The sequence below is a fragment of the Phodopus roborovskii genome, unplaced genomic scaffold (assembly GCF_943737965.1).
Source record: "Phodopus roborovskii unplaced genomic scaffold, PHOROB, whole genome shotgun sequence".
Classification (NCBI taxonomy): Eukaryota; Metazoa; Chordata; class Mammalia; order Rodentia; family Cricetidae; genus Phodopus; species Phodopus roborovskii.
The window spans coordinates 24,472,470-24,493,162 of NW_026126525.1; the positions used below are offsets into that span (position 1 = coordinate 24,472,470).

General features: G+C 38.5%; 1 pseudogene; it reads right to left on the reverse strand.

Moving 5' to 3' along the window:
* Positions 1–18,546: 18,546 nt before the first annotated feature.
* On the reverse strand, positions 18,547–19,030 carry LOC127232207 (peptidyl-prolyl cis-trans isomerase A-like; annotated as a pseudogene).
* Positions 19,031–20,693: the final 1,663 nt, after the last annotated feature.

Here is a 20,693-nt window from a genome sequence, read left to right on the forward strand (position 1 = left end):
CTGCCTAAACTTTTTGTTTTGTTTTGGTTTTGTTTCTTGTTGTTGGTTTTTAAAGTACTTGGAGTCATTTTTATTTCTTCTCTTTAAAACTGATTACATTCCAAGCCCATTTTTAATTGGGTCATTTATTTCTTTTTTTTTTTTTAAATTTAATTTAGAAACAATTTTATTTTACATATCAATCCCAGTTCCCTCTCCCTCCCATCCTCCCTTGCCACCCATTGATCACCCTGCATCCCATCCCTATCCACTCCCCAGGGAGAGTGAGGCCTTCCATGGGAGATCATCAAAGTCTATCACCTTTTAACAACAGAGTTTGTTATACTTTCCCAAACAAGACATAGCATGGTGTAAATTTACTGAATCACATTAGTCTCCCTTCTTTCTACCTTTCATGTAGGAACAATACAAACTTATCTTTTTTATCTTATTTCCAAAAGATGAGTAGCTATTTTCTTCATTAACTACACATGACCTTGAGTGTCACTAGACAGCAACACTGTTTAATAAAGATACTTCTCTCAATGGTTGCCTCACGAGGGAAGTCAATGAATAAATTTTCTTTAAGCACTTGCATGCTCATAAAAATACTTTTTAGTTGTTATTCTGTACTTACTTTTTAGCCATCACTCCTGAAGATAAGAGAATGATTCCTGGTTATATTTATTAATGAAGCCATTCATTTTGAAAATACCTACAGTGTGACCACAGCATGAAAATGGACCAGTATTGACACTTCTGAGAAATGTAGCCATCAGATGAAAATAAACTCTTAGGGATGTTTCTAAATGACTATTTAAAGAGATTCTGAGAAATCACATTTTTAATGGCAGTAGTAAATTTAGTTATTCTGAAATATTCAGTGTGATATTTGTAGAAGAGAAAGAGAAATTCAAAACTTAGAGAATGTTTACAAAATTCATGAAAATTTTGTTTTCCTACTCAAACAGACCACATATTCCCAGAATAGGATGAGCTAACAAATCCAAGAGGATGTGCCTTTCATAGGCCTGGAGAAATATTTTAACCCCATCTTTAAAAGGTTCCACTGCTTATTTATACTCTGGTGATTATATTCTTAAATATAGTGCACCGATCAATTAGTATTAAAGATTTATGAAGGAACAACTTAATAATTTTCCACTCAATTCCTTCCTACTAATTAAAGATTTTTCACCATTAATCTTTGTCCTTTAGTATTTAATCTAAAGTAATGCATGTCCTTTAACTTTAGAATTAATTTTAAAGAACAGCTTTAATTTCAGTATGGAGAACTATTTTCACAATTGCCTTTCAGATTAAATTAGGAAATCTCTCAAAGAGTCCTATTTAATTTCACATACAAAATGTCATTTGCATTAATCTGATGATTTCAAACTTCATAGTTGGTCCACTGTATCTAATTAATTTGGCAAGAGAATTATAGAAATAATAAAATTACTTCCAAATTTCTAGGAACACTTCATTTTTAAATGCCTAATTAAATATATCCTTGTAATAAAAGAAATAATTCAGAAGCAATGTAATAGTATTTTAATTCCTCACTAATAGGTGCACTGAATGGTGATTGCACCATATTTGTCATCCACAGGGCGCGGAAGCATTGTTTCCTTCACTCCAAAAACAAACAGTACATCCACACAAACAAAAAATAAATAAACTTGTTTGGAAGAAAGCCCAAAGAAATGAATTGAAAAACTGAGATATGTAATTAAAAAAAAACAATAACAACAACAACAACAACTAACAGACCTAGTACGATTATCCCAGTTTTTCATGCATTTGAACCAAGAATATTTCTTTATTTCTTCATTTCTATTTCTTCTCACTGATGAATGTTGCTGACCTCAGAGGTAGTTCAGATCTGCTTTCACCCTTCCAGACTGGCAGTGAGGTTGGATAAGAAGGAAAGGTCAGGCTGTCTCTAAAATGTTTACAGCTCCCCAGCCTGCTTCATCCCATCTTCTTATAGGAAACTGTTCCCTATGGTGGGATGCCTTGCTCAAGCTTCATGCAGAGGGAGGGACTTGGTCTTGCCTCAACTTGATATGCCAGGCTTTGTTTACTCCCCATGGGAGGCCTTACCCTTTCTGAGGAATGGTTGGGGACTGGTGGAAAGGAGGCAGGAGAAGTGGCGGACAGGAAGAGAGGAGCAGAAACTGTGGTTGGTATGTATTTTTTTTAATTAAAATATAAAAAAAAATCAACTTCTTCCCTAATTCCTCCAGTAAGTTATAATCATCCAGATTTATGTAATTTTGTTCTTTTATTAAAGTCACTTAAATTCTTTTATTAAAGTCATTTAAATCACTTCAAGTTCCCTTCCTCTGACTTTCAAACTCAATATTAGAATATTGTTCCCTGTGCTACAAGTATAGAGCAAAATTGCAGAAATGTAGTGCTTTTTCTAAACTTTATATATATATATAGACAAAATGGAACAAGAATGTACTTTTAATGCTATTGGAACAAGCATTAAGTCCAGTGGATTAAGACATAGCAGTGTTTAACGTCTTACGTTGAAAATTAGCAAGCATTGTAATAATTCCAAATAAAGCATTCGAGGATTAGTAGCAAAACAACCTGAACACATGTGTATACTGAATAAATGCAACCAGTGTCTTCCTAAAATCGGAAGAAACCATTCTAAAATTCATCTGTCTTCAGTCTATTTTACATTCAAGTATAAAGAGATTTGGGTCTCAGATTCATTTTTCAGAACAGAAAGAAAATGATCAAAACTAAAAAAAAAAAAAAAAAAAAAAAAATGACAATGTGTCATTTTGAAACATCTTTACCTTTGCACACTACCAGAGGAGTGAACTCTGCATTCCTTGCCAAGCCAGAGAATCTCCATGTACCACTGGTTAATAGTGGGCTTCCAGCCCCTGCAGTTTTCCAAGCAAACAAAAGGTCAATAAAGCAAGCTGCCTGCTAGCTTCTAGCTGGTAGCTTTGCCTACCAATCCTTCATTGCCCCTGGTACCAATGCTGTAGCTACATGGCTCCCCCAAGGGTATTTAAAGCTCATTTTCTCTTCATCCCAGAATAATCCTCTCACTTGCTGACCATTAACAGTGTAATTAATGGGCATTTTCTGATCGATGTACCCTTGCAGATAAGTATTATAATAAAGGGTGATTACAGTGCAGAATAATATAGTTAAATCCAGCACCTAGTCGTCACCACTCATTGGTAATACCATAACAGAATCAGACAGCACAGCCAGACTGCATAGAAATTATATCAAATAAAGTAATTTCTTCAATTTATTGCACTTTTAATTATGCCATCTTTAATTTAAAGAACTACCTTGCCCCCATACAATGTAGTCTGGAAGCTAAAAAGAATTAATCTAAGGCTAACTAATATTCACTTCCCCCAGCACATTTGAAATCAATTTTACCTTAAGCAAAATGTTTTATGAGCCTTAAGTTTACCCTGGGCATTATGCATCTTCATAATTTTCTAATGAGCTTAAGATATCCATGAGCAGAAGCCATGAATCATATTTTGGTGGCCCTTAAAAACAATTTTTCTCAACACTGCTGTAAATTAAAAGAGATGTGAGAAAATGAGAATAAAATCTCATTACCGCTGACAACCTCACAGCTCAATAAACCTGTTTTAAATCTTATTAAAGGGTCAGTTATTTGTCATTTTAGTAACCTTCATCATCATAGCCAGTACCATGCCATCCAATCTTTCTTCAAAATATCAGAGCATAAAGGTCATGAAAAGAGCTGGGGCCATGAAAATTATCCCTGGGAAACAGCATAAGGGACTAGAACTCCTTCAGGACCTTCAATTTAAATATTGACAGGCACTGAGCTGTGATATTACACACAGAGGGTCAGGGACAAAATTCTAATCAACAGCATCCGAAAAGACCTTGCTGTTCCCTAGGGTTTCCTGATGACCAGAACCTGGGGGACAGCAGGATAATTTCACAGGAGCCTCTAGGGATATCTCCAAATGAACCTTCATCATTGCTTATCAAATGAATAAAAGAAGGGGGAAATATTAGATCACAAGTAGCTACAGGCTTTGTATATAGCAAATTTTCTAGATGCAAATTAAACTCTTTGAATATTATCCTAAACTGAATTTAATCAAGCCAGATCTGCATCTACCACAGGCCAGCAGACTCCAAAGCTGCTTCCTTTCCCTCTTCCTGGGGATGTTTATGAGCAGAGGGAATTTTAATATAGTTTCAATTTAATCTAAATGAATAGTAATTTATTAGAATCATGGAATCTTAATATAATCTAAATAAACTGAATTAAACAAATACATATACACATAGACATATGCATGCTAACTAAAAAACAGCAAGAACCCAATGCAATGATCCAAGAACAATACAAGTAACTTCTCACAATTCTACAATGTATCCTTCTATTCCACCTTGTAAATAATGGCCATAGATATATAAAAAAAGAAGTGAGTCTTTTCTTTAAAATTGAGCAGCTTTTTCTTAGTTTTGGAACATTGTAAGATGGTCTGTGTATTGCTGTTGGTGATTAAATGGAGGAAAGGTCTTTGGTTTGAGACTCAGTAGAGCTGTCATCTACCAATCTACTCTATGAGTATCCCTGCTCCCACCATGCTTTGCCTCTATCCTTTCGGCACATCTGATCTAGCTTCTCTCATCTTAGCGAAAATTCACAGGTTCTAAGTAATAAAAGGTTAATAACAAAATCATAGGTGCTGTGCACTTATGATTTTGTGTACAATCCATTAGATACAATTATCAACTCTCCCAGCAGCTTGCCACTCTGAATTCATTCATTTGGGGAAGGCTGATCATACCTTGAGCTTTATTATTTCAAATAATTGTTAGGAAAACTTCTCATTTGCCTCTGAGAGCATTCTATGTCAACAAAGTTCACTGTCTGTCTACATTCATTTTTCTGTCACCTGATCACAGTATTGAGACTATATGTTTGGTTGCTTGGGATGCAATAATAAAATAACACAAACTGGGTGGTTTAAGCAACAGAATTCTATTTTCTCATGGTTCCAGAGACCAGGAGTCCAAGATCAGAATGTCAGCATGACAACAGGAGAGCAGTCCACAGAATCAACTAAGCAAGACTCATAGGGGCTACCAGAGACTATAGGAGTCTGAGCTGTGACCTCTGCATATACGCTGTGGTTGTGTAGCTTGGTGTTCTTGTGGGACTCCTAACAGTAGTAGTGAGTAGTGAGGGTTGTCTCTGATTCTTTTGCTTGCTCTTGAGACCATTTTCCTTGCACTGGGTTGCCTCACCCAGTCTTAATGTGAGGGTTTGTATCTAGTCTCATTGCAATTTGTTATGCCATGTTAGGTGGTTATCCCTGGGAGGCCTGCTTTTTTTTTTTTTTTTTTTTTTTTTTTTTTTCTGAAGGGAAACAGAAGAGGAGTGAATCTAGGTGGGAGGAGTGGAGGGAAGAGAAACTGTGCAATAATGTATTAATGTGTGAGAGAAGAATAAAATTAAAAAAAAAAAGACTTTACCAGAATATCAGGATCTACAGTAATAATCAGAGTTAGGGGGAAAAAAAGTACAGGCTACCAAAATATGTGCCTGATACATGGGAGACTGATTCTGCAGGGAGTGTCTGGTACTATTCCAACACACATCACACTAAGACCTCAATGTTTGCACTGGCACACCAGTAGTGACAATACTTTCCTTACCATGCCTGCGTGCCCCCCCAAGCATCCCAAGCACATAATAGGTCAGTACAATACAAATCCTTCATGGTTTATTTCCATAGCCAGTTTGGCTTTAGGACTATCAAATTAGTAGGTTCGTAGTAATTGGCAATCACAATCAAAATCGATAGGGAAAACTTCTGTATGGTATATCACAATCTATCAAATTACAAAAGTATATTACTATTAAGTTGCTACCCCATTCAGGCACAAAAGCTAAGTTTGCTATTTATCAACTAACTCCCAAAACATCAAAGGAATTATCTTTGGTTTATCCCATTTCTCTTAGTATTTAGATCTGTATAGTACCAGGCATCAGATACTGCACTGTGCATTCTATTTCCTAGAATCCTATGAATCAAATGTCTGTGTGACTACGAAATTTGGGGGAGCCCTACCTTGGGCACCAAAGGTTACTGAGGACACTGAGGCCTTTGCAGAAGGTGTGTTTAGTCTCATCAATGAACAAATTTTTAAAAATTGATACAGAAGAAAGGTAAATGATAATTTTATTAAAGTTTGAGAGAAATTCAATGCCATGAATCTTGACTTCTGTTTAAAGAAAGTTGACAGAAAAGAGAGAAAGAAAGCCATGCCTTTTAAGTTCGGGTCTTGTAAACAGGATCAGCAATAGACAACTCAGCTGCATGGTAAAGGGGGCTATAAGGACTAGCTTCAAAGAATGAATGAGAATTCCCAAGAGTCAGGGAAAGCATAACAAGCTTGGGGCACTGTCCAGAAGAGAATGATGATAGCAAGAAGGAGAAGCAAAACTTAAGAGTGCAGAAAATTGGGCAACAGAAGACTCAGAAAGAAAACACCTTAACTATGGCCACATGAGGAGACAAAGCATACACTGGAAAAAAGATGGTCTATTCAACAAACAGCACTGGCAAAACTGGGCATCACTCTAATACAGAAAAATTAATATCACTGGCAAAACAGGGTATCACTCTAATATAGAAAAATTAATATAGATCTGAATCTTTCTCTTTTTTTGGATTTCCTAGTACATATTTTATTGTATGTTTATTATTTTTTTTTATTTCACATATCGATCCCAGTTCCCTCTCCCCTACTCCTTCCCATGCTCCCCAATCTGCTTCCCATCCCATTCCTGCCCCCCCCCCCTCACTCCACAGAGAAGGTGATGCCTTCCAGGAGGAATCATCAAAATCTGTCAAGTCATTTAGAGTACAGTTTAGGCCCTCCCTCTGACTCTAGGCTAAGGGAGTATCTCTCCATGGGGAATGTGCTCCCAAAGTCCTTTTGTGCACCAGGGATACATCCTGGTTCCACTGTCAGAGGTCCCTTAGACTGCCCAGGCTTTCTGAGACCCACATTCAGGGCATCTCAGTTGGTAAAATGCTGATTTCCCAGCTATCAGTCTGTGGGGTCCATGAGCCCCCCCTTATTCAGGTAGCTGTCTCTGTGGGTTTTGGTAGCCTGGTCTTGACCCCTCTTCTTATCATTCCTCCCTCTCTGCAACTGGGTTCCAGGAGTCTGCTCAGTGTTTAGCTGTGGGTGTTTGCTTCTGTTTCCATCAGCTACTAGATGAGGGCTCTATGATGGCATGTAAATTAGTTATCAACCTCATTATCAGAGAAGGGCATTTAAAGTAGCCTTTCCACTGTTGCTCAGATTGTTAATTGGGTCATCTTGTAGATGTCTGGACATTTCTTTATAATCAGTTTTCTCTTCAAACCTATAATGGCTCCCTCTATTATGGTATCTCATTTTTTTTTTCTCTGATCTATTTGTCCCCAGACTCAATCTTCCTGGTCCCACATGTTGTCCTCTCCTCCCCTTCTCTTTCTCCTAACTTCCTCTCCACTCACTGTACCCCCACTCCCAATACTTAAGTCCAAATGGATCAAAGACTTCAACATAAATCCAGCCACACTGAACCTCTTAGAAGAGAAAGTGGGAGGTAATTTTGAACAAATTGGTACAGGAGACCACTTCCTGAACATAAAACCAGTAGCACAGACATTGAGATCCACCTCCTCAATAAATGGGACCTCCTCAAACTGAGAAGCTTCTGTAAGGCAAAGGACACAGTTGACAAGACCATCCAGCAGCCCACAGACAGGGAAAAGATCTTCACCACCCCCCCACATCTGACAGAGGGCTGATCTCCAAAATATACAAAGAACTCAAGAAACTCATTCTCGCTGTGGAGCGGCGGGTGGGTGGGATGGGAGGGTTGTATGGGATAATGGGAGGGAGGGAGGGAAAGGGAACTGGGTTTGATATGTAAAATAGGAAAAATAACTTTAAAAAAAGAAAGAAAAGAAACTAGTCACCAAAACACAAAATAACCTTATTAAAAAGTAGGGTACAGAAGTGAGGAGAACCTTCTCAATAGAGAAATCCAAAATGGCTGAAAGACACTTAAGAAAGTACTCAACATCCTTAGCCATCAGGGAAATGCAAATCAAAACAACTCTGAGATACCATCTTATTCCTGGCAGAATGGCTAAAATTAGAAACACCAATGATAGCTTATGAGGAAGAGGATATGGAGAAAGGGGAACACTCCTCCACTGCTGGTGGGAGTGAAAACTTGTACAGCCATTTTGGAGATCAGTATGGTGGTTCTTCAGGAAAATGGGAATCAGTCTACCACAGAACCTGGCAATTCCACTCTTAGGCATATATTCAAATGATCCACATCCATGCAACAAAGACATCTGTTCAACTATGTTCATAGCAGCATTATTTGTAATAGCAAGAACTTGGAAGCAACCTAGATGCCCCTCAACTGAAGAATGGATAAAGAAAATGTGGTACAATTACACAATGGAATACTACTAGGCAGCAAAAAAAAAAAAAAAAAAAAAAAAAAAACAATGGAATCTTGAAATTTACAGGCAAATGAAATGGATGGAATTTAACAAAGCTATCCTGAATGAGGTAACCCAGTCACAAAAGAGGAACATTGTATGTACTTACTCATATAAGGATTTTAGACATAGAGCAAAAAATCACCTGTGTATAATCCACACTGCCAGAGAAACTAGGATATAAGGAGGAACCTAAGAGATTCATACAAGGTCCCTCAAAGAAAAGGAAAGGAACAAGATCTCCTGAATCTTTCACCTCGTACAAATATTAATTCAAAATGTATCAAAGACCTTAATTTAAAACAGAAAATACAGAAATTCCCAGAAGAAACACTTCTAGAAGTTTCCAAATAAGAACCCTGATAGCACAGGATCTAGCCCCAATTATGAATAGAGGATACTAAAGAAAAATAAAGTTCCCAAATGACAGAGGGAACTATCAGCAGAGCATACAACCCACAGATTAGAGAAAGTCAGAGCTCAGTTCCAGAATTTCAGAAATTATTCCAAGAAAATAAACTGACCAAAAAAAAAAAAAAAAAAAAAAAAAAAAGAGGGCTAATGCTCTGAATATACATTTCCCAAAAGGAAGAAATGGTTAATAACTTAATAACTATTTTTAAAGTGTTCAATATCTCATGGCATCAAGGAAATCTAAATTAAAACTATGATATATCATTGCAGACCAATCAGATTGGAACCCAGAGACAAATGTTGTAGAACATATCAAGAGAGAAAAAAGCTTAATTCACTTCACTATTAGTGGGCATGCAGATTAATTTAGACATTATGTAAATAAGTTTGGAGATTTCTCAAAAAAAATGAATATAGAACTATCATACTGCACAGCTATTTTACTCATGAGCATATACCCAGAATACTCCATGCACAACTAATAGAGAGCTTTGCACCCCCAACCTGGTATTCATTAACAGATAAATAGGTGATGAAAAATTGATATATAAAATGGAATACTATTCAGCTCTAAAAAATAAAATCACAAAATTTGCAGGAAATAGATGGGATTAGAATTTACAGAGTCACACTGTCTCAGAAAGAAAAAAAAAAGTCTGCCCTTGAATGCAGATCCAAGCCTAGTGTGTGTGTGTATGTGTGTGTATGTGTGTGTGTGTATGTGTGTAAATAGATATACAAAACAAAGGATTAACTTTAGATAAGGAGGGAGGACTGAAGGCAGCTAAGGGGCATGATCATGAAAGAGTATATAAAGATAATTGGCTTTCTAGTTTTAAATCTGTCTTTGAGTTTCAGTTTTTGATGGCAAACAATTGCATAAAATGCAACTGACAGTGGAAGTATAAATTCTAATATGAAACTTCACAGCTTCAAAGGCTACTCCAACTATATAGAACTATATAGAACTTTATGAGATCTATAGACTTTGGGTCTAGCTAATTTCACTGTGTGAATTTTTGTTTGTTTGTTTGTTTGTTTTATTTTTTATTTTATTTATTTATTTTTTTTTGCAAGTTCTTTATGGTAAAGTTTTAGTAGGAAAGAAGGGAGGGGGAAGAAGTAAGGAAGGGAGGGAGGGAAGGGAAAAGGGAAGGAGGGAAGAAGAGAGAGAGGGAAGGAAGGAAGGAAGGAAGGGAGAAAGGAAAGAAGGAAGGAAGGAAGGAAAGAAGGAAGAAGACACAAAGCAGTTTGTCCAGCACCACAGATCTCTCTGCATCTGCTACAAGCATCTGCAAGAAGAGAAGGGGCTTCTGAGAAGGAAAGGTACCTTATCTCATTAAAACAACAATTATATTCCTTCCATTATGTAGGTTGGAGTACGTATTAGAATATTATTTTAAGACATGTGACATTTGTTTAACTCTGTGAAGCTGTGATTCTTTGCCTGTCTAAAACACCTTGATGATCCTTATAAAGAGCTGAACACCCAATAGTGAGGTAGGAACTAGGATAGGCAAGGCTGGCAGGCAGAGAGTATAAACAGAAGTAGAAATGAGAAGAACAACAGAGAACAAGGAAAGAAGGACATCAGAGACCAGCCACCGAGCCACCACAGAGTAAGAAGGAAAGTAAGAAATACAGAAATAAGAAAGATAAAAGCCCAGAGGGAAAAGGTAGATGGGATAACTTAAGAAAAGATGGCTAGAAACAAGCCAAGCTAAAGCCAGATATTCATAACTAAGAATAAGCCTCTGTGTGTGATTCATTTGGAAGCTGGGTGATGGGTCCCCCAAAATAGAAAAATATCTTACTACAGGAATATCAAGATCCTACCCAGGGCCAAGGCCTCAACAGAATACAGGTATCTCCACTGTTTTTTTTATGATGCTTAAGTACTAAAGAAGCAATTCCCTCTTCTAGAAAAGGTGGGGAGGTGAGGTGGAGTCCAAGATCCACAATGGAGTGTTTTATCCCTAATTGCCTCCCAGCCTGATAATATGTCTCTATCTACCTAATAGTCGGTATTAGATGAGGGTCATTTATTATCACTGTTTAAAAGAGAGTATTTATTGAAAAATTAAATGCATTTGTCTAGATATTTGGGACTATAATCATCCAGTTCATATAAATTTAAGTAGAGCATATCTTTCTGCATCAATTATTTAGAGATGAATCCACAAAGGTGAATTCACACCATTTTTAACATGAGAAAGAAAAAAAATAGGTAGGTGAGCTGAAATTCATGTTAGACTTTGCGTCACTTGTGGTCAGTGAATCATGTTAACTCATGTGACAAGACAGTGTCATAATTATTACCCCAAAGAATCATACTTGTGAGAGACAAATCAGCTACCCAAATAATATAGTTAAAAGCCAAGCTTAATTCCCAATGGACTGGAATGTTAAAGCCTAAGTGTTACAGTGGCAAAGCAAGGACCGAGCTTACCTCTAGGTGGGATCAACTCTGTGGTGAATCAGACCAATTACCTGGCAAGAGACTACCCCTCAGGAAAGTAGCTCCACATGAAAACATACTAAAGAGATAGAGGAATAACTCTTCCTTTCCTGAGAAAATGTACTTTTTCAGAATTCTTGTCCCACACAAATGGGAGAGCCTGGGCCTTGCTCCAAATGGTATGACAGACTTTGAAGATCCCCCATGGAAGGCCTCACCCTCCCTGGGGAACAGAAAGGGGATGGGATAAGGGGTCAGTGGGGAGCAGGGGAGGAGGGGAAAGAGAGGGAACTGGGATTAACATCTAAAACAAGCTTATTTCTAATTTAATTTAAAAACACACACACACACACACACAGAATTTCTGTCCCAGTTCATAGCCTCTGACACGTAGCTTTTTAAGTCTGCCCACTTTTCTGAATTATTCAGTGTCTTAATTAGGATTTCTATTGCTGTGAAAGGACAACTATGACCACAGAACATTTAATTGTGGTAGTGGCTTAGTTCCAGAGATTCAGGGGACATGGTAGTGTGCAGACAGACATGGTACTGGCTACATCTCGACATGCAAGGAACACGAAATGACTCAGTGTCATTCTGAGAGAAGCTTGAACAAGAGACCTCAAACCCCCCCCCACCAATAACACACCTACTCCAACAAAGCCCCACACCTCCTATAGTTCCACTCCCTATGTGCATATAGGGGCCAATTATATTCAAACTACCACACTCAGAAAAGGCTAAGTTTTCTGTTTCTTCTCTCTTCAGTATGCATGCTTTTCCTAACACTTGCTGCTTCTCTACCACTTTGAGTTTCATTCTCTAAAGATTCAGTCCCTGCTATGTAACTACTTGTCTTCCATGTGACCAACACCGTGGTGGCTTATTGAAATGACCTGTCTTTTTCCCCCCTTTTTTCCTTCATTTTTCTCTTCTGAACAGGTTACAGCTTATCTGCTTTGAAGTTTTCTTTTAAACTTTAACAAAATTGTCTTGACCTTCCAGTATAGTCTATTCTTAAATTCTTTTATTAACTATACTAAGAACCCCTAGAGAGGCCCTAGATTTCCCTTACATCATGTGATGGGTACAAATGAATTCTCCAGAAGTTCTGACTATGTAAGGAAGAGTATTCCTTAAAACAGGCTTCAAAAAATGTCATGGATGGAAGAACAACAATCATTTTAACCTGGACAGATAGGTTTCAAACATTCTGTCTCAAACATTGTTAGTTTTTCTCTCAGTTGTAATTAAGTCCTCAATGTAGTAATTATGGAATTAATCACAATTCCAGAGCTCCGTTAGTTGAAGAACTTTTACACAAATACTTGGTGAGAAAGATGCATGTTCCATGGAATATTCCTGTAGCACAAAAACTAAAAGACCCAGAGATAGATTTGGGGGTTCAAGCTTCAAGCTGAAGATCAGAGAAGCAAAGCAGCCAAGCTGGTATATATTACCTCTACCAGCTGAAATGGCAATCCTGTCTCCACGAATCCTCAGAGCCAAAAGCTCTGAATTCCTAGCTCCTCCTTATATTCCCTTTTCTGCCCAGTCTCCACCTCCCTAGTGCTGGGATTAAAGGTGTGTGATCCCAAGTGCTGGGATCAAAGGCATGAGCCTTGTTACTCTTCACTCTTGTGTAGGCTAGGATGGCCTTGAATGAGTTTTTTGAAACAGCATTTAATGTTTTGTTATTGTTGTTGTTGTTGTAAATAATGTACTATAAAGCAAGCTGTTTGACCTTCTCTTGAGATTTTGTTTGGAGAATATAATCTAGAGAAATAATGTTCCAGGAAAATTGCCATCAAGATGTTGGCATTCATTATTCTCAAAACTGTGTGCTGGTGATGTGAATAGAACATGACCTACCCTGCTTCCCCTCCTGAACAATAACTAACTTTCAGAAGGTAAAGGATGGCTAAAATTCCAATATATCATTTAAAATCTCTCTAGGTAAGTCATTGTACCACTAACATATGTGTAATAGATCATATTCCTATGCTTGTGCACCTCCATAGACAAGCACACACATGAAGTTCTTCCCTTCCTCTTTTCAGCACCTCCTCCTTTTATCTAGCAATCCTTGACAGACTTTAAGCTGGTTTTTGTTAATAGAAGCCACTCTTTCAACTGAATGAGGTTATTGTGAATGGATTTGCATAGGCTAATGGTAATATGTAAGAGTGCTTTAAAGCCTCACAGCATGCTTTTGAGTCCAAGTTCTCAAATGACATAATTGTGAGACTCCATTCAACTTACTTAAATTTAAAAATTTTCATTTATCTTCTAAAATGTAGTCTTTCTGGGAATACTGAATTGTACACTATCGAAAAGGACTGGGAGGTGTGGCCTTGCAGAAGGAGGCATGTCAGTGAGGGAGGGCTTGTGCCATTCCCACTGTTCTCTCCCTGCCTCTTCCTTGTGGATAAATACAAGCTGGATGGCTGGCCTCAACCCAACGCAATCAATGAACTACAGGCAACTAATGATGGCTAGGAGTCGGAGAAATAATTTTCCTGAGGAAGGAGGATGTGAACATGTTACCCAGTACCAAATGAAAACATACATACAAATAACATTATACTGACTGAGCAAATTATATGTGTATATATGTATGTATGGTATGTATGTATGTATGTATGTGTATATGTATATATATGTATGTATGCATATATAGATAACAACAATTAATAAAAAAGGGGACATGAATTTGAAAGAGAACAAGGAGGTGTATATGGGCAAGATTGGAGAGAGGAACGGGAAAGAAGAAATGATGTTGTTATATTAGAATCTCAAAAATGAAAGGAAAAAAATGTAGAAGAAGTGAGTTCTCAGCTGTTCCTACCACCATACATTTCTCAGGTATTGTAGATTCTCTCCAAAGCCATAAACCCAACTGAATGCTTATTTCATAAGTTGCCTGGGTCATGGTGTGTGTGTGTGTGTGTGTGTGTGTGTGTTTTTTTTTTTAAGAAAGAAAGGAAGAAAGAAAAGGAGGATGGGAGAGAGGGAGGGAGGGAAAAAGGGAGGGAGGGAAGAAGGGAAGAAGGGAGGGCCAGGGAGAGAGAGAAAGTAACTAAGACAACTTGCTACAAAAAGAAAAAAAAATCTCTCTAGTCATAAAAATGAAGGATTAAGTTTGCCAAGGTCTCAACAGCACTTACATCCAGGTTGTAGAGTCTCTTTTACAAAAGGGAACTGGGGGCAGGAACATAAGAGTTACTTATTAATCAGAAGCAATATCTACTACAGGTAAATACAAAAGTCATTAGAATTTCCTGGTCTTGTGGTTGTGATTATGGTAAGTTGATGGGCCTGAAGCAGGCAAATAATGTGCAAATTGGACCCAAGAACAATAACAGTGATTTAGAAGTAAAATCCTCATGGTGTTGCTATTATAGGATGATTGCTTTTGCTCTCACTTGCTGTCATCTCCTCAGAGATTAATGCTAATATTGATGTCTATTTTCTGCTTAAAACCCACACTTTATACAGACACATTTTATAAAGGTCTACACTTTATAGATGACATATTCTTCCAGAATCTAAACTACTTAGCCTTGATAACTAGAATGATAAGATAACTTTCTGACTATCCAACATTCCAACTGCTGGAGTAAAATAGTGTGGTTTATACTGGTTAATATCTTGTGAAGTTGACAAAGCTAAAATCATAGGAGGGAACCTCCATTGAGAAAATGCCCCACCAGATTGCCTGTTGTCAGACCTGTGGGGAATTTTCTTCATTAATGATTGATGTGGAAGGTCCAGTCCATATGGATGACACTAACTCCTGGGCAGGTGGTCATGGGTTATATAAGAAAATAAACTAAGCATCACTCACCCATGGTTTCTGAGCCAGTTCCTGCCTCCAGATTCCTGCCATCAGTTTCTGCCTTGACTTCCCTGGATGATGAGCTACAAGCTATTGAGATAAAATAAATCTTTTTCTACCCAAGTTACTTTCAGTCACTGTTTATCACAGTAATAGAAACCCTAACTAAGACACTGTTAAAGTTTAGGTACAGAATTTTAATGTCTGAAATGGAATTCGATTTCTTTAGGCCATAGGTTCAATCAACAGAACAGGCAATAAAAATGAAAGAGATTGAAAGGTCCATTTTTGTTCATTTTGCATACCCTCCCCTCTTACAGCCAACACAGACAATGCATGCCTTCCTTCTCTCAAATGTTTTGTCATAAAAAAAAAAAAAAAGGATCTTATCCCTAGTCCAGGGGACACATTCCAAAATATTTCCTAGCCCTGCTTCCCATAATTTCAAAATTTTGTTCCAGGGTTTGGACCTCTTTGTGGCTAGCTTCAATTACACTTTGAACTAACATACTTCCTTGTCACGGTGAGTTCTATTTTAACCAGGCTTTTATAATTATTGTGGGCATGACTTTTTCACTGGGAGCAAAATGCAATCAAGCATATATAAAACCCCAACTGATTATTTGTAAGAGCTGGATTGACAAAAAAGCCACATCCTAAGCTAAAAGCCAGTAGACCTACTCAAGATGTAAAAGTTTCAGTACTCTCAACCTCCTAGAGATGGGAAGCAAGCTGAGCCAGCTGCTTAGGTCTCAAAAATGAAGTATTCTGACTCCCTCTCCAGGAATACCCAAGGACAAAGATGGAAAAGGAACAGCCATGAAAAAGACAGAAAATCTACGGAAAGCTGATTTAAAAATCAAGTGGTAAATAGGTCACAAACTAGTAGAAACTTAAAGAAAATGTATACTGTATTAGAAGCTCAGGGCAGGAAATTGGATAAAGGAGAGAAGGAAATTACCAAATAAATAATTCAAGAACATTTCCCCTAACTCCATAACACTAGTCTCCAAACTGAAAGTGTGTACAACACACACACACACACACACACACACACACACACACACACACAGAGAGAGAAAGAGAGAGAGAGACTCTATCCTGAAGTCTTAAATGAGATTTTACAAGCTTTCTGAAAGAAAAAATAAAACATAACATATGAACAGGATGCAAGAATGTCTTCAGATCCCTCATGAAACTTCTGGAAAGTAGAAAAACAAAACAAAAAAAAAAAGAAAAAAAAAGAAAAGAAAAAAACTGCTAAAATGTCTTCAAAATGAGCACTGAAAATTATTTCTAATCTGTGTACTATGTGCAGGGAAATTGTCAATCAAATAGGAGAATGGAGTAAAATTATTTTTAGATATCCAAAGTTTAAAATAGACTTGCTTCACATGCATTATTTCTCAGGATCTTCTAAAGAATTCCCCACCAACTAAGCCAAGAAAAAGGCACTTACAGAACACAGGAAACAGAAAATTCAATAGAGGTGAGTCTCAAATGGAATGCCAGGTTAAAAATGAATGAAGACCCAGGAAGATAGCTGTGATGGGGTCATGTAGTACAGGCTTGGGAGCTACATACAAGAGGCAAGCCTTCTTGGCATCATAGTGCTTTACCAAAGTGGCTCAAAGTTTTAGATACTGATGAAGTTTTGTCTTCTGCTCCATTTCTTCTGCCTGGATCCGCAGAGGAAGCTGCTCATGACACCCTCTGGAAAGTTCTGTTTTCACGTACTTCTAAGACCTGGTCACTGTCTTGTGTGAATTTGGAGCCTGAAAATACAAAACAAACCAAGTAATTGTGTTCCCACTAAATAATAGAGCCTTCCCTCAACACAGCCCTACTAATCATTCCCTGTGGTGATCCCTATTGTGGGAAGCCACACTGGCCACATTGGTTTCGTCAGGCTTTGCCACGTCAGCTTGTTTATTGCTCTTGTATCCTAATCGTCTGCGAATGCCTAATCGTCTGCACATGAACATGTGATGTTATCCTAAGATGGCTGCTCACCTATCCTGATTGGGTGATGCACAATCGTCCGATGAGACCTAAGCCAATCAGACGACGCTGCATGTCCACATCATCACGCGTATATAAGCTTGGAGCTCCGTAGGGTCGGGGTCCTTCTCCTTCTCTTTTTCAGTCTTTCTCTCTTTCAGCTTGGAGCTCCCAATAAAGTATGCTTGAGAAGAATCCTGTTGTTGTCGTTCTTCCCGCTGGCGGGACGGTGCAACACCCTATGTCACACAAGTCCGGCCAACAGACAAGCCCACTTACCTTCCCAGGTGTCCCAGTGAACTCTGGGAGGCTGCTCCTAGAGTGTGACCTGCAAACACTTCACAGCTTTTCTTGTCCATGACATCTGAGTCTATGCAAAGCAAGACTGTCATCTCATTCACAGTTGGGTTTGTGTAATACCTACTATTGTTTCATTTTTATATGAACTCTGTTCACTCATATTTTTTATAAGTAAGTGACAGCTGAGAAAAATAATAGACTATTACCTGAACACGGTGTGTACCTGTCCAAATTAAATTACAATAACTACATTTCAGACAGAGAAGATTTGACACAAGAATTAGAAGGCTGAGAGAATATGGAGGAAACACCAGGAAAATGCAGAAATAAGAACTACACCAAAGAGCTGCCAAGATGGGTCCAGGAAAGCCTAAAGGAAAAAATGGTATTTCTAAATTCTTGGTTCACATAGAAGGGCCTCAGAGGATTGTGCTTGGGCCTTGGTTGGAGGGAACTCCATCTGCTTCCATGATTTCTGGAGTCCTAGCCATTGGTTCTGAGGTTGCCAAAAGAACAGGGATAAAAAATGCATTGCATTGACGAGGGTGATGCAGTAATATTGATAGAAAGGAGAAGAACCGAGAAGCTGACCCACCCAGACCCTTCCCTATTGGAAAGCCTTCCAGGAAGCTATCTGGGAAAACAATCTGGGAAAATCCCTTATCAGAGTCAGGCCTCTCATTGTTGCACTGCAAGCAGAGCAAGAGGATGAATTTGTTGCTGGGGAATCTAGATAAACAACTGGCTCAGGTGTCTGTTTCATTTTACTTTCTTTCTCTCTTTCTTTTTTTCCTTACTTAGTTTTTATTCATAATCATAAACTTAACTCTGCAATCCATCTAGACTTGGATGAGAATGAGGAAAATAAGGAACCCAAATAACTTCAGTGAGAGTAGAGATTACAGGGCATTGCGAGCAGATGGTGTGGGGGATGCTCTCCTGAGCTACAGAAGGAATGGTCTGGTGGGTAAGAAGCCCGCAAGTCAAAACTAGAATTGTCCACAGTCGAGAATGATGATCTTCTTGCTGGTCTTGCCATTCTTGGACCCGAAATGCTCCATGGCTTCCACAATGTTCATTCCTTCTTTCACCTTCCCAAAGACCACATGTTTGCCATCCAGCCACTCAGTCTTAGCGGTGCAGATAAAAAAATTGGAAACCATTTGTGTTTGGTCCAGCATTTGCCATGGACAAGATGCCAGGACCTGTTCGCTTCAGGATGAAGTTCTCATCCTCAAATTTCTCTCCGTAGATGGACCTGACACCAGTGCCATTATGGCGTGTGAAATCACCACCCTGGCACATGAATCTTGGTATAAGTCTGTGACAGGAGGAAACCTTACGTCCAAATCCTTTCTCTCCAGTGCTCAGAGCCCAAAAGTTTTCTGCTGTCTTTGGAACTTTGTCTGCTTAGGGCTCACCATCGGCCAGGATGTCAAAGAATACAGTGGGGTTGACCATGGCTGCAGGAAGAGGCGACAGGGGATAGTGGCATCTGCAAAGCCCAGGTGTCTGTTTCTGAAAGTTAAGACTAAGGATGTGGAGGAGTCTGACATGTTCTCTGTCTTCTTTTACAAAAACTCGTCCACTTTTTGATTATTTGTTTGTTTGCTTGTTTGTTTGAGATAGGGTTTCTTTAAGAAGCCTTGGCTGTCCTGGAATTCCAGACCAAGGTAGCCTCAAACTCAGAGATCTGCCTGCCTCTGCCTCCCAAGTGCTGAGATTAGAGTGTGTGTCACCACCACCCAGCTATATCCACATTTTAAGTTTAAATTTTCAAGCTGTTTGAAGAGGAGCTTGGGGTTCATTAACGACTGAGGTATCTTCATTGTTCAAGCATTAGTGAAAGAAACAAAAGTCTCTCTCTTGTTTGAATGTGCGTGCACTAAATGCATGCATGTGGAAGTCAGAAATTTGTAACCAAGTGTCTGCCTCAGTAATCTTCCAGCTTAATTTTTGAGATAAGGTCTCTCATTAAACCTGGAGCTCACATATTTGACAGTAATAGCAGAACTTCAATCCCCAAAGACCCTTCTGTCTCTGCCTTCCCGATGCATAAATTACAGACATGTACCACCAAGTACAGGCCTCCATATAGGTAGGCACTGGGGATCTTCTTACTTAGACAGCAAGCAATTCATTGACTGAGCCATATCCCCAGCTCCAGAAGGCATTTCTTAAGAAGACACCAAACTACACAGGATAGAACATGGATGTAATACCAGAACTCAAGAAATCGAGGCAAAAGGCTTTGAGGTTGTGGCCTGGGAGACATAGAAGACTTTTAAAAAATTTAAATTAAAACCAGTGCCTTCTTCTCCACAAAATGTAGGACCTAGTTTGCTAAATAGCAAAAGAAAATTCTGAGTAATTATGATTTAGAATGAAACTTCTGTTCAAATTAAGCTCAAATATGTTTGTTATAATTTTAATCAGAAATGTCCCCCAAAGACTTGTGTATTCAAACATGTGGTCTGCAGATTGTGGTGCTGTTTGGAGAGGCTGTGGACCCCAGCTGCCAGAGGTGGGTTCCCTAAGGAATAAAACCTAGCACTTCTGGTCCCACTTTCTGCTTCCTAGTCAACATATGATGCCACCTCACAGATCAACACAGAAAGAACTTTTCCTATCACCATGATTTCTGCTTTATCATGGGTGGAAACCTCCTGAAGCCCACCAACCAAAACAAATCCTCCCTCCCTGAAGTAACTTCAGTCAGGCACCCAGGCAAGAGAGAGAAAGACACCCAAGCAACAGTCAAGTTAATGGATAATTAAAAGTAGAAAAGGCAGTTTCCATGTGGAAATCTACCAAAGGACTGAGAATTTCACAGCCTTTAATGAGAGAAGTCATGCCAGCACATATCCAAAGACCTAGCCTGGGATCTCTGTTTGCAAATCCAAATCTTGGATCAGCTGCTTCATCCTTTCCCAGCCCAGCTTCCTCGTCTGTAAGATAGAGAAAAGATTTCCATATGGGAGTCACAACAACATCATGATTGCAAATATGGTAAGTGGTTGTCATCAGCAGCACAAAATATTACATTTATGGCAATCCTTGAAATATTTATTTAAATAGATTCAAAAAGTGTTTTTCACAAAAAAAAAAAAAAAAAAAAAAAGCTGTATGTCTCTAG